This window comes from Chrysoperla carnea (assembly GCF_905475395.1).
Source record: "Chrysoperla carnea chromosome X unlocalized genomic scaffold, inChrCarn1.1 SUPER_X_unloc_47, whole genome shotgun sequence".
In the NCBI taxonomy this organism is placed as follows: domain Eukaryota; kingdom Metazoa; phylum Arthropoda; class Insecta; order Neuroptera; family Chrysopidae; genus Chrysoperla; species Chrysoperla carnea.
In genome coordinates this window covers 31,289-42,074 of record NW_025408175.1, presented here as the reverse complement: position 1 = coordinate 42,074, position 10,786 = coordinate 31,289, and the positions used below count along the sequence as shown (strand labels likewise).

General features: G+C 24.2%; 2 non-coding genes across 2 annotated transcripts; both read left to right on the top strand.

Moving 5' to 3' along the window:
• The first annotated feature begins 2,723 nt into the window (after positions 1–2,723).
• Positions 2,724–2,842, top strand: LOC123304389. The gene has a single exon (XR_006536414.1). It is a non-coding gene; the product is annotated as a 5S ribosomal RNA (ribosomal RNA).
• Positions 2,843–9,201: 6,359 nt separating this feature from the next.
• On the top strand, positions 9,202–9,320 carry LOC123304388. Its single transcript, XR_006536413.1, has one exon. It is a non-coding gene; the product is annotated as a 5S ribosomal RNA (ribosomal RNA).
• The last annotated feature ends 1,466 nt before the right edge of the window (positions 9,321–10,786 follow it).

Below are 10,786 nucleotides of genomic sequence, written 5' to 3'. Positions count from 1 at the left end.
GATGACATTTAGGTAACATATTATAAGAATATTCATAAAATATTATCAAAATAATATTGTATTATGATGATATTTAGACAAAATATTATAAGAATATACACAAAATATTATCAAAATAATATCATTAGATAACAAAACTGTTCATGATACTCATACCTTTACTAGAGATAAAAGTATCAGGATGCACTTGTATTAATACATATTATCACAACATCACAAAATATTTTTTAAAAGGAAAAATTTTTTTAAAATTATTATAAAATTTGATTGAATTAAATTTCAATTTATTTTTTTAATAATTAAAGAAAAAAAAAAAACAAAGCATATAAACTTTCTATTGAAAATGTTATTTTAAACTAGATGGCCAAGTGAACTTCGTTACACAAACAATATATGACGTATTCGTTATTTAAATAATCAGTATCCTTTGATATTATATCAATACGTTACTCTCTTCTTTTGATACATATTAATAAAATTTCAATTTATAAGATTTTATGTCAATTATATAAATAATATTATAAATTTTCTAAATACATAAGTTAAGTAACAAAAAATTTGAATAACAAGATAAATTTATATATTATGTTTTAATACTCGATACTATAATATATCGCATCCGTTACCAATTATTCGGTATCCTTTGATTTATACACAGAATGAACTAAAAATATATATCAAATTTATTTTATTTATTTATATATTTAATATTATTATTATTATTTTATATTACAAAGTTTCTTAACGAAGCTTACAATGATTTCTCATATCGTACTTAACAAAATTATTTAGATCATATAAAATTTAAATTGTTAAAAAATTTGTATATTTATTATTATTATTATTTATTTTTATTAAAATTACATAACATAAAATTAATAATATTTTAATAATTATATAAATTAATTCTTATTTAAAATAATCTTATATTAATCTCAACAAATACTCTAATAATATATTTTGTCATAAATTTTTTTATATTTAAAATAAATATTATAATATATAAATACTTATATCAGTATAAAATTTCTTTATATAATTATGAAAAAATTAATTTAATAGTTAATTATTGATATTAATGCATAAATAAAAGTATTTTCTAATGAAATATATTTTGTCAATGTTCGATTAACACATTTCATAATAATACGTTTTCATTATTGACAAAAAAAGTTTTTCTAAAAATGAAATCTTATACTATAATATATATATTTATATATTAAATTTTTTAATTATTTATATACTAATAATTTATAATAAATCGATATTAAATAAAAAATAAAAATATATACTTTTTAAGTTTACCTTAAAAATATTATTGTTTTGTATGATTGAAATAATTAATATTAAACTATGTTTATTAATAATTGTTAATAAAAAAATTAAATATATTTTAATTTATAAAATAAATATTATTATTAAATTTATAATTTATTATTTTATATATTATAGAAATTGAAAAAATAAATCATGTTTACTACGACAGTAAATTAGAAATACTATTTAATTTTTATGTGTTTTCTACATGGTACTTTGACTTACATAGGGACTTATATTATTGTGAATAATGATATAATTGAAAACCTTTATTTTTTATTTGATAGAATTATTATATTTTATCATTTAAATATTTATAATAAATACATTATTTTTATAAAGTAAAAAAATATGGCCGAAGAAAATTCTACAGCTGTTGCAGCAACTGCGGTTACTGCTGCTTCTACAACACCAACAAAAAAAGCAACAGCTTCTGGTGCTAAACGTACAAAACAACATTCAAAACCAACACATCCACGTACATCAGAAATGGTTGTTAACGCAATTAAAAATTTAAAAGAACGTGGTGGTTCATCATTACAAGCAATTAAAAAATATTTAGCTGCAAATTATAAAGTGGATTCTGATAAAATTTCACCATTTATTAAAAAATATTTAAAAGCTGCTGTAACTGAGGGAGCCTTGGTACAAACTAAAGGTAAAGGTGCATCTGGTTCATTCAAATTGGCTGCTTCCGCTTCATCTAATTCTTCAGCTAAATCAAAAGTATCCAAAAAAGAAAGTGGAGCAAAAGGTTCAGCAAAGAGTGCTAAAAGTAAACGGGCACCAAAAGAAAAGAAAGCCACAACTACATCATTGGCAGCCAAAAAGCCTAAAGCAAAAAAAGCGACTCCATCATCATCAACTGCTGCTAAAAAAGTTACTGCAAAATCATCAGCGGCATCAAAAAAAAGCACCAGTTAAAGCAAAACCAGCAAAAAGTACAAAATCCGCTGCCAAAAGTAGCCCTGCTCGTAAACCGAAAGCACCAAAAGCTAAGAAAGCTTCTGTTGCCAAATCATCTCCTACAAAAATTAAAAAAGCAGCACCAAAAAAGAAATGATCTGTTACTTTAATAATATATTGAAATATTTCATTATTTTTGCTAAAAAATGAAAATAACATAGGCCTTAATACAGGCCACAAATTAATATTTGATAAGAGTAAATTATTTTTTGTATAAATATTTTATAAAATAATAGTTAAGAAACATTTGCCACAGTCAGTACCACGGATGGGTGGCCACTTGAGAATACTGTGTGCGGTTGCATTTTTATTTAAAATATATGGTATAATAAATAAGTATATATTTAAATTGATTACTTCATTGAAAATTTTAATAATATACTTTAATATTAATGATATTTATGAAAAATATATATTTGTAAAAATTTTCATTTATTACTGGCAACAGCCATACCACGTTGAAAACACCGGTTCTCGTCCGATCACCGAAGTTAAGCAACATTGGGCACAGTCAGTACTTGGATGGGTGACCGCTTGGGAACACTGTGTGCGGTTGCCTTTTTATATTAAAAATATAAATTATTTTTCTTCTTTTCTTTTTTTTTACACACCATATATAAATATATGTTATTTAGAAATGTAAACCTTTTATATTATTCGTCAACAAATAAATATTATTTTTTGTATAAAATTTTATTGCATTTATAACTCATATCATGGTTACTTTAAAGCGAGAAGTTTTTTTAATATTTCAAATGAATATAAAATAATATAAATTTTATGAAATTTATTTATTTTTAGAAATAGCAATCGCTTATAATTATAACAAAATTTTAATAATGTTTAATTTTATTTCAATAATTTATATATATATATATATATATATATATTTTTTAATAAAAATAATATACTCTTATTTAATAATATATGTTGGTCCTATATATAGGACCGAAAATATTTCTTATTTGTTTTTTTTTTTTTTAAATTGTCATTTAAAACGCTTATGCACGTTCTCCACGAATACGTCTTGCCAATTGTATATCCTTAGGCATAATTGTAACACGCTTTGCATGAATTGCGCATAAATTGGTATCTTCAAATAAACCTACTAAATAGGCTTCACTAGCTTCTTGTAATGCCATAACAGCTGAACTTTGGAAACGTAAATCGGTTTTAAAATCTTGTGCAATTTCACGTACTAAACGTTGGAATGGTAATTTACGAATTAACAATTCAGTACTTTTTTGATAACGACGAATTTCTCGTAAAGCTACTGTACCAGGACGATATCTGTGTGGTTTTTTTACTCCACCAGTTGCTGGTGCACTTTTACGTGCAGCTTTCGTTGCTAATTGTTTTCTTGGTGCTTTACCACCAGTTGATTTACGTGCAGTTTGCTTGGTTCTAGCCATTTTCAAATAATAATGTTTTTACAAAAAAACACACAATTTTAAAAATTATATTCGACAATTTGATACTACAAAGTCAAATGTTTAAATGCGAAATAAATGTGTTGTATTTATATTTATATGAAATTTCAAAATTTTTGTTGTCATATCCTATTGGATAGCTATCAGAGTATGGACTAATCAAATTGTATAGGCGTGGCTTAAAAAATCTTTAATGCTTTATATAAAAAGGCACAATTGTACCGGCGCTCACATACATTACAATACTTGTGAGGTTAACACACGTGTTATCCGTTCGTTAAAATATTGTAAATAATTTTTTATTAAAATGACTGGCAGAGGAAAAGGTGGAAAGGGTCTTGGAAAAGGGGGTGCAAAACGTCATAGAAAAGTTTTGCGTGATAATATCCAAGGTATTACAAAACCTGCAATTCGTCGTTTAGCACGACGAGGTGGAGTAAAACGTATCTCTGGTTTAATTTATGAAGAAACACGTGGTGTACTTAAAGTATTCCTTGAAAATGTTATTCGGGATGCTGTTACATATACTGAACACGCAAAACGTAAAACAGTTACAGCTATGGATGTTGTATATGCATTAAAACGACAAGGTCGTACTTTGTATGGTTTTGGAGGTTAAGAAAATATAATAATTTACTTAAAATATTTAGTAAATTTATTAAAGAATATTTAATACATCCGATAAATTTAAACAGGCTTTCCTTTTTGGGAAGCCACTAATTTTATTTATATAAGAGTAAATAAATTTGTTAATAAATATAACATATTATATAATTTGTTTACAACAAATTATTTTGTTTATAACATACATTACCAAATATTTTTATTTATTTTTTTTTTTTTTATTGTAATATATCTGCAATAATAAATTATAATTTGTATATTATCTATTTTATTTTACAATAACTTATTGAATTTTTGAAAAAATTTTATTATAAATTAATATACTATTATATTTTTTATATATACAAGTTAAGAGTAACAAGTATCGATAGGAGATTATCGAATTTATAACTAATAAAACATTTCGCCTTAATCAAAGAAAATAAAGATTTTGCTATACCATTTTTTATACTTTCAATAAATAATTTATTATTAAATTTTTATTATTTCATTTATTTTTTAAAATTATTAAAAATATTTTTCTAATAATTATAAGCGTACATAAACAAGTAGTAAATGTAAAATGAAAATAATAAAGGTAATGTAATGCATTTGCATTACACTGATTTACGATATATATTCCGCGATATCCTTTATTATATTTAAAATTAATAATATTGATATACTAATAATAGATATATTCAAGCTATTAATATATAAAATTTTATATTAAATATGATATTAATAATTGTTTATTTTATTTTTTTGTATATATAAAAATAATTTACTCTTATTTAAAAAATTTGATGGCTCTCTTAAAAAGAGAGCCGTTTTTATATGTTGATGTATTTTTATGTTATCAATTAAATAATATTTTCGATTTATTTATTTTGAACTTGTATATTTTGTAACAGCTTTAGTACCTTCACTAACAGCGTGCTTTGCCAATTCACCAGGTAATAATAATCGAACTGCGGTTTGAATTTCCCGACTTGTGATTGTTGAACGTTTATTATAATGTGCTAAACGTGATGCTTCAGCAGCAATACGTTCAAAAATATCATTAACAAAACTGTTCATGATACTCATAGCTTTACTAGAGATACCAGTATCAGGATGCACTTGTTTTAATACTTTGTAAATGTAAATTGCATATGATTCCTTGCGCTTCCTCTTCTTTTTCTTATCACTCTTTGATATATTTTTTTGAGCTTTGCCAGCTTTTTTTGCTGCTTTTCCACTTGTTTTTGGTGGCATTGTTACAAACAATTAATATACACAGATAGTTACAGAACACCAGTCAGTATATGTATGAGCGTGTCGTGTATACAACTAGCGTATTATATACGCGAAGATGGATATAACAATAAAAATGAATACTACTCTCTGATTGGCTAAAAATAATACTATAAGGTGATTGGTTTATTTTTAAAGTTTTATATTTTATAAATATTATAAATTAAAATACCCAAATAACATTTTAAACATTTATGTTACAATCCCCGTAACGTACACATCTGTGTGATTATATTTACAAAAAAAAATATTAATTAAATAAATTTATTCGCTATGTCTGGACGAGGTAAAGGTGGTAAAGTAAAGGGAAAGGCAAAGTCAAGATCAAGCCGAGCAGGATTACAATTTCCTGTTGGAAGAATTCACAGATTATTACGAAAAGGAAATTATGCTGAACGAGTAGGTGCTGGTGCCCCAGTATATTTGGCTGCTGTTATGGAATATTTGGCTGCAGAAGTTCTCGAGTTAGCTGGTAATGCTGCCCGTGATAACAAAAAAACACGTATCATTCCACGTCATTTACAATTGGCAATTCGTAATGATGAAGAATTAAATAAATTATTATCTGGTGTAACAATTGCTCAAGGTGGTGTATTACCAAACATTCAAGCAGTGTTATTACCAAAGAAAACTGAAAAGAAAGCATAAATTAAAAACATTGCATTAATTTTTATAATAATAATACATCGATCATAGGCCTTTTAATAAAAGGCCACAAATTTATTTAAAATAAGAGTAAAAATTATTTTTATAAATAATATATTATAATATTTTTTTAAAGAATCAATTTAAATAATTATAAATTAATGATTCTTTTTTTTTTTTTCTTTTTTTATATGTTATTATGGAAATAATTCATCATATTATGATGACATTTAGGTAACATATTATAAGAATATTCATAAAATATTATCAAAATAATATTGTATTATGATGATATTTAGACAAAATATTATAAGAATATACACAAAATATTATCAAAATAATATCATTAGATAACAAAACTGTTCATGATACTCATACCTTTACTAGAGATAAAAGTATCAGGATGCACTTGTATTAATACATATTATCACAACATCACAAAATATTTTTTAAAAGGAAAAATTTTTTTAAAATTATTATAAAATTTGATTGAATTAAATTTCAATTTATTTTTTTAATAATTAAAGAAAAAAAAAAAACAAAGCATATAAACTTTCTATTGAAAATGTTATTTTAAACTAGATGGCCAAGTGAACTTCGTTACACAAACAATATATGACGTATTCGTTATTTAAATAATCAGTATCCTTTGATATTATATCAATACGTTACTCTCTTCTTTTGATACATATTAATAAAATTTCAATTTATAAGATTTTATGTCAATTATATAAATAATATTATAAATTTTCTAAATACATAAGTTAAGTAACAAAAAATTTGAATAACAAGATAAATTTATATATTATGTTTTAATACTCGATACTATAATATATCGCATCCGTTACCAATTATTCGGTATCCTTTGATTTATACACAGAATGAACTAAAAATATATATCAAATTTATTTTATTTATTTATATATTTAATATTATTATTATTATTTTATATTACAAAGTTTCTTAACGAAGCTTACAATGATTTCTCATATCGTACTTAACAAAATTATTTAGATCATATAAAATTTAAATTGTTAAAAAATTTGTATATTTATTATTATTATTATTTATTTTTATTAAAATTACATAACATAAAATTAATAATATTTTAATAATTATATAAATTAATTCTTATTTAAAATAATCTTATATTAATCTCAACAAATACTCTAATAATATATTTTGTCATAAATTTTTTTATATTTAAAATAAATATTATAATATATAAATACTTATATCAGTATAAAATTTCTTTATATAATTATGAAAAAATTAATTTAATAGTTAATTATTGATATTAATGCATAAATAAAAGTATTTTCTAATGAAATATATTTTGTCAATGTTCGATTAACACATTTCATAATAATACGTTTTCATTATTGACAAAAAAAGTTTTTCTAAAAATGAAATCTTATACTATAATATATATATTTATATATTAAATTTTTTAATTATTTATATACTAATAATTTATAATAAATCGATATTAAATAAAAAATAAAAATATATACTTTTTAAGTTTACCTTAAAAATATTATTGTTTTGTATGATTGAAATAATTAATATTAAACTATGTTTATTAATAATTGTTAATAAAAAAATTAAATATATTTTAATTTATAAAATAAATATTATTATTAAATTTATAATTTATTATTTTATATATTATAGAAATTGAAAAAATAAATCATGTTTACTACGACAGTAAATTAGAAATACTATTTAATTTTTATGTGTTTTCTACATGGTACTTTGACTTACATAGGGACTTATATTATTGTGAATAATGATATAATTGAAAACCTTTATTTTTTATTTGATAGAATTATTATATTTTATCATTTAAATATTTATAATAAATACATTATTTTTATAAAGTAAAAAAATATGGCCGAAGAAAATTCTACAGCTGTTGCAGCAACTGCGGTTACTGCTGCTTCTACAACACCAACAAAAAAAGCAACAGCTTCTGGTGCTAAACGTACAAAACAACATTCAAAACCAACACATCCACGTACATCAGAAATGGTTGTTAACGCAATTAAAAATTTAAAAGAACGTGGTGGTTCATCATTACAAGCAATTAAAAAATATTTAGCTGCAAATTATAAAGTGGATTCTGATAAAATTTCACCATTTATTAAAAAATATTTAAAAGCTGCTGTAACTGAGGGAGCCTTGGTACAAACTAAAGGTAAAGGTGCATCTGGTTCATTCAAATTGGCTGCTTCCGCTTCATCTAATTCTTCAGCTAAATCAAAAGTATCCAAAAAAGAAAGTGGAGCAAAAGGTTCAGCAAAGAGTGCTAAAAGTAAACGGGCACCAAAAGAAAAGAAAGCCACAACTACATCATTGGCAGCCAAAAAGCCTAAAGCAAAAAAAGCGACTCCATCATCATCAACTGCTGCTAAAAAAGTTACTGCAAAATCATCAGCGGCATCAAAAAAAGCACCAGTTAAAGCAAAACCAGCAAAAAGTACAAAATCCGCTGCCAAAAGTAGCCCTGCTCGTAAACCGAAAGCACCAAAAGCTAAGAAAGCTTCTGTTGCCAAATCATCTCCTACAAAAATTAAAAAAGCAGCACCAAAAAAGAAATGATCTGTTACTTTAATAATATATTGAAATATTTCATTATTTTTGCTAAAAAATGAAAATAACATAGGCCTTAATACAGGCCACAAATTAATATTTGATAAGAGTAAATTATTTTTTGTATAAATATTTTATAAAATAATAGTTAAGAAACATTTGCCACAGTCAGTACCACGGATGGGTGGCCACTTGAGAATACTGTGTGCGGTTGCATTTTTATTTAAAATATATGGTATAATAAATAAGTATATATTTAAATTGATTACTTCATTGAAAATTTTAATAATATACTTTAATATTAATGATATTTATGAAAAATATATATTTGTAAAAATTTTCATTTATTACTGGCAACAGCCATACCACGTTGAAAACACCGGTTCTCGTCCGATCACCGAAGTTAAGCAACATTGGGCACAGTCAGTACTTGGATGGGTGACCGCTTGGGAACACTGTGTGCGGTTGCCTTTTTATATTAAAAATATAAATTATTTTTCTTCTTTTCTTTTTTTTTACACACCATATATAAATATATGTTATTTAGAAATGTAAACCTTTTATATTATTCGTCAACAAATAAATATTATTTTTTGTATAAAATTTTATTGCATTTATAACTCATATCATGGTTACTTTAAAGCGAGAAGTTTTTTTAATATTTCAAATGAATATAAAATAATATAAATTTTATGAAATTTATTTATTTTTAGAAATAGCAATCGCTTATAATTATAACAAAATTTTAATAATGTTTAATTTTATTTCAATAATTTATATATATATATATATATATATATTTTTTAATAAAAATAATATACTCTCTTATTTAATAATATATGTTGGTCCTATATATAGGACCGAAAATATTTCTTATTTGTTTTTTTTTTTTTTAAATTGTCATTTAAAACGCTTATGCACGTTCTCCACGAATACGTCTTGCCAATTGTATATCCTTAGGCATAATTGTAACACGCTTTGCATGAATTGCGCATAAATTGGTATCTTCAAATAAACCTACTAAATAGGCTTCACTAGCTTCTTGTAATGCCATAACAGCTGAACTTTGGAAACGTAAATCGGTTTTAAAATCTTGTGCAATTTCACGTACTAAACGTTGGAATGGTAATTTACGAATTAACAATTCAGTACTTTTTTGATAACGACGAATTTCTCGTAAAGCTACTGTACCAGGACGATATCTGTGTGGTTTTTTTACTCCACCAGTTGCTGGTGCACTTTTACGTGCAGCTTTCGTTGCTAATTGTTTTCTTGGTGCTTTACCACCAGTTGATTTACGTGCAGTTTGCTTGGTTCTAGCCATTTTCAAATAATAATGTTTTTACAAAAAAACACACAATTTTAAAAATTATATTCGACAATTTGATACTACAAAGTCAAATGTTTAAATGCGAAATAAATGTGTTGTATTTATATTTATATGAAATTTCAAAATTTTTGTTGTCATATCCTATTGGATAGCTATCAGAGTATGGACTAATCAAATTGTATAGGCGTGGCTTAAAAAATCTTTAATGCTTTATATAAAAAGGCACAATTGTACCGGCGCTCACATACATTACAATACTTGTGAGGTTAACACACGTGTTATCCGTTCGTTAAAATATTGTAAATAATTTTTTATTAAAATGACTGGCAGAGGAAAAGGTGGAAAGGGTCTTGGAAAAGGGGGTGCAAAACGTCATAGAAAAGTTTTGCGTGATAATATCCAAGGTATTACAAAACCTGCAATTCGTCGTTTAGCACGACGAGGTGGAGTAAAACGTATCTCTGGTTTAATTTATGAAGAAACACGTGGTGTACTTAAAGTATTCCTTGAAAATGTTATTCGGGATGCTGTTACATATACTGAACACGCAAAACGTAAAACAGTTACAGCTATGGATGTTGTATATGCATTAAAACGACAAGGTCGT